Source organism: Orycteropus afer, unplaced genomic scaffold, assembly GCF_000298275.1.
Source record: "Orycteropus afer afer isolate SDZICR_OR568_19922 unplaced genomic scaffold, OryAfe1.0 scaffold00128, whole genome shotgun sequence".
NCBI lineage: Eukaryota > Metazoa > Chordata > Mammalia > Tubulidentata > Orycteropodidae > Orycteropus > Orycteropus afer.
This window is the reverse complement of record NW_006921715.1, coordinates 3251683-3256552: the sequence shown is the minus strand read 5'-3', so window position 1 is coordinate 3256552 and position 4870 is coordinate 3251683.

The following is a 4870-nucleotide window of genomic DNA, read 5'->3' as shown; positions in this document are numbered from 1 at the left end:
TGCATGGTTTAAAATAAAGAAGGGAGTGCGGCAGGGTTGTATCCTTTTCCCATACTTATTCAATCTGTATGCCGAACAAATAACCTGAGAAGCTGGATTATATGAAGAAGAACGTGGCATCAACATTGGAGGAAAAATCATTAACAACCTGTGATATGCTGATGACACAACTTTGCTTGCTGAAAGTCAAGATGACTTGAGACACTTACTGATGAAGATTGAAATATACGGTCTGCAGTACGGATTACATCTCAATATAAAGAAAACAAAAATCCTCACAACTGGACGTATAAGCAGCATCATGATAAATGGAGAAAAGATTGAGGTTGTCAATTCACATTGCTTGGTTCTACAATTGAAACCAATAGAAGCAGCAGTCAGGACACTAGATGATGTATAGCACTGGGAAAGTCAGCTGCAAAGGACCTTTTTCAAGTGCTGAGAAGAAAAGATGTCTCCTTGAGGACTAAGGTGCACCTGACACAAGCCATGACATTTTCAATTGCCTCATATGCATGTGAGAGCTGGACAATGAATAGGGAAGACCGTAGAAGGGGTGATGCTTTTGAGTTGTGCTGGCAAAGAATACTGAAAGTACCATGGACTGCTAAAAGAACTAACAGATCTGTCCTGGCCGCAGAGCAGCTGAAATGCTCCTTGGAAGCTAAAATGGCCAGACTTCGTCCCACCTACTTTGGTCATGTTGTCAGAAGGGACCATTCCCTGGAGAAGGATGTCATGCTTGGTAAGGTGGAGTATTGACGAAAGAGGGGAAGGCCTTCAATGAAATAGATTGGCATGGTGGCTGCGATGATGGACTCAAGTATAGGAAGTATCATGAAGCTGGTGCAGGATCGGGTGGTTTTCGTTCTGCTGTGCCTAGGGTAGCTATGAGTTGGAAATGACTCGACGGCACCTAACAACAACAACAACAACAACAACAACAAAAAAAAAAAAACACTGAAGAGCAAAGATGTCTCCTTGAAGACTAAGGTGTGCCTGACACAAGCCATGATATTTTCAATCACCTCATATGCATATGAGAGCTGGACAATGAACACAGAAGACTGAAGAAGAGTTGATGCTTTTGAGTTGCCGTGTTGGTGAAGAATACTGAAAGTATCATGGAGTGCCAAAAGAACAAACAATCTGTCCTAGAAGAAGTACAACTGGAATGCTCCTTGGAAGTGAGAATGGCCAGACTTCATCTCACTATTTTGGTCATGTTGTCAGAAGGGACCATTTCCTGGAGAAGAATATCATGCTTGGTAAAGTGGAGGGTCAGCCAAGAAGGGGAAGGCTCTCAATAAGATGGACTGACACAGTGGCTGCAACTATGGGCTCAGGTATAGCAAGAATTGTGAGGCTGCACAGGACTAAGCAGTGTTTCCTTCTGTTGTACACAGGGTCGCTATGAGTCAAGAGCCAACTTGATGGTACCTAACACCAACAACAATAACTAATGTTACTGAACAATTTGTGTGGAAATTTTAAAAACTTGTGCTTTATTGACTATGCAAAGGCATTTGATTGTGTGTATCATGACAAATTATGGATAAAATTGAGAAGAATGGGAATTTCCGAACACTTGATTGTACTCATGAGGAACTTGTACCTTGACCAGGAGGCTGTCGTTCGAATGGAACAAGGGGACACTACATGGTTTAAAATCAGGAAGGGAGTGTGTCAGGGTTGTATCCTTTCTCCATACTTATTCAATCTATATGCTGAGCAAATAATCCGAGAAGCTGGACTATATGAAGAAAAATGTGGCATCAGGATTGGAGGAAGAATCATTAACAACCTGAGATATGCTGATGATACAACTTTGCTTGCTGAAAGTGAGGATGACTTGAGGCACTTACTGATGAAGATTGAGGAACACAGTCTCCAATATGGATTACATCTCAGCATGAAGAAGACAAAAATCCTCACAACTGGACCAATAAACAGCATCATGATAAATGGAGACAAGATTGAGGTTGTCAAAGAATTCACGTTGCTTGGTTCTACAATCAAGGCCAATTCAAGCAGCAGTCAGGACATTAGATGACGTGTAGCCCTGGGCAGGTCAGCTATGAACTCTTTCAAGTGCTGAGAAGCAAGGATGTTTTCTTGAGGACTAAGGTGAGCCTGACACAAGCCACGCTATTTCCAATCACCTTGTATGCATGTGAGAGCTGGACAGTGAATAAGGAAGACCGAAGAACAGTTTATGCTTTTAAGTTGTGCTGGCGAAGAATGCTGAAGGTACCATGGACTGCCAAAAGAGCTAATAAATCTGTCCTGGAGGAAGTGCAGCTCAGATGTTCCTTGGAAGAAAGGATGGCCAGACTTTGTCTCACCTACTTTGATCATGTTGTCAGATGGGACCAGTCCCTGGAGAACAATGTCATGCTTGATAAGGTGGAGGGTTGATGAAGGAGGGGAAGGCCTTTGACGAGATGGATTGACATGGTGGCTGTGACAATGGGCTCAAGTACAGCAAAGATCATGGAGCTGGTGCGGAATCAGACGGTGTTTCATTCTGCTGTGCATAGGGTCACTGAGTCAGAAACCACTAGACGGCACTTAACAACAACAACAACTTGCTCTGTAAACTTTCACTAAAAATTCATTAAAATATTCTGTAAAAATAAATTTAAAGAAAAGGATATACATGAGGTCAATATTTTTAAATTGTCTTTCTATGTTCAAGGAAAAATAATAAAATATACTATTAATAAGGGCAATAAAACATATGGTACATACAAATATTTCTTTTAAAGAATGTGTAACATCTATGATTCAAAATGGAGTCTCGCCAGTGAGCAGCACACTTTTATTCCCTCTGGCATCTAAGGACTTTGAAAACTAGGTACAACAGTTTGAATTAGGAACGTTGGTGTTCTGAACAGCTCACTAAATCAGAGTGCACCAAACACAGAAAAGCAGAATTAGAGGAAAGGCACAGGGAGATTATTTAGGAAAGAGCTACTGGAGGAGGATGGACAGGCACACAAGAGAGACCATTGCAAACTATCCTGGGGCAGTCACTGTCTGCCAGGCGAGGGCAGCCGCCTGAGATCCCTGAGCCAAGAAGAAGTCACCTTATAGCAGCATACCAGCAATCACTACAATATTTCAGTGGGCAGCGGTAGAGACCTGCCTCCAGCCACTGATTTTGTCAGTAATTTGGGTCATCTGGGTGCAGGTGGGTGTGGGTACCACTGCTGAGATTAGGCAGAGATCTCACTGTTGTGCCAGAAAGGCTAGCTCCCTCCCCTCCCAGCGGATCACAGAGCAGGCTTGAGTCAGACTGGGAGACACCATGCTTTTCTTTGCCATGGATATTGGGACTGCAGGTCACTAGCAGGTATTCCCCTGACACCAACACAGGTGAAATTGCACACATCTTTGGCACCACAGGTGGGCAGTATCACAGACAAACTCCAGAGCTGGCCATTAGCGGTCTGGCAGGATTGTGTCAGCACCACGGGCAGACGGGGCACAGAGAGCAAAAAAATCACAGCTGAGTGTGGTCCTGCAAATTTTGCCTTGGAGCTGTGCTTAGGTGCTGTGGAGCCATGGAGGTGGGGTCTTTGAGTGTGCCTGAAATTGGTGGAAATTTGCAACCCTCTAACAATAGGAAACTTTCCTGAGGTTGAGCTGCGGTCTTGCAAATAAATATATCATCAATAATAGCCTGCTCAAAGCCCTAGAAACTGACCCCAGCAACACCAAGCTTTCCTTCTTTGGCTCCCACCTTCTCCACCAATAACTTCACTCATTCAATAGAATAAACCATATTCAGCCAATTACCATAAAACCTCCTGCTTCAAACTCTAAACCCTCTTTACAAAAAACAGAAACATGTATCCACACTACACACAGTGATTCCACCATCACAAAGAAAACAGCAGAGTGACCCAACACACCTGAATCAATAATAAAATAAAACACACCACCTTCACCTTTTCAAAATATTAAACCATAAAACCAAGACAAAACAAATCTAACCATAACCAGCAGCTAGAGACAACCTAAAGAGACAGCACTCTACCAGATTCCAAGGGCTTAAGTAGAGGTTCTGCTTTCCAGTAACCCCAAGAACTCTCCAGACCTGCACTACATGATTGAAAATGTCCTAGTTTTTTTTTTTTTCCCCTGTTTGTTAGTTGGTTTTCTTTTTTCATTACTCTCCTTCTCTACATTTTTTCTCTTAGTGACCTATCCCCAGATATTGCATATTTTTCTTATTTTCTCCACATTTCCTTTTTTGGGGTTACTGTTCCTGTGTGATTACATGGTGTGTTTTTTGTTGATGTGCTTTTAGTTTTTCCAATCGTTATTCAATTGTAATTTTTGCCTAACTAAGTTGGAGACAGCAACAGTCCCCATAAGATACAAGTAGAGCCACACTTCCTGCAACTTCACTTACTGAACAAGAGCTAACATCTCCTTCTCCACCAATGGGTCAATGATAAAAAACGACCAAGAAAAGCCTGAATCACCCTTGGCTGCTCTTCACAAACAACTAACAGACATCTTAATAAAATATCATGATGCCTCAGAGAAAACAGACCATCACAGTCCACACAAAGAAGCAGGATAAAGTGATAGAAACAAGGGAACAGGTTACAGACTGCTAAAATGGCAAGGAGGCCACATGTTCTGACCTCCTCTAATCCGACAAGAGGAAGACAGATTACCAGCAGTAACACAAGGCCTATTCCTACAAGGCCAGACATGCTGCCTCCCTCGAGCCCTTTCTCCAACTGTTCCTCCCAAAGCACCACCACCTCTCTCCTGGGTTCAATAATTCACTGCAGTGGCCACACAGAACTCACAGATTATGGAGTTTATTAGGGAAGCACCAGGCTACAATTCA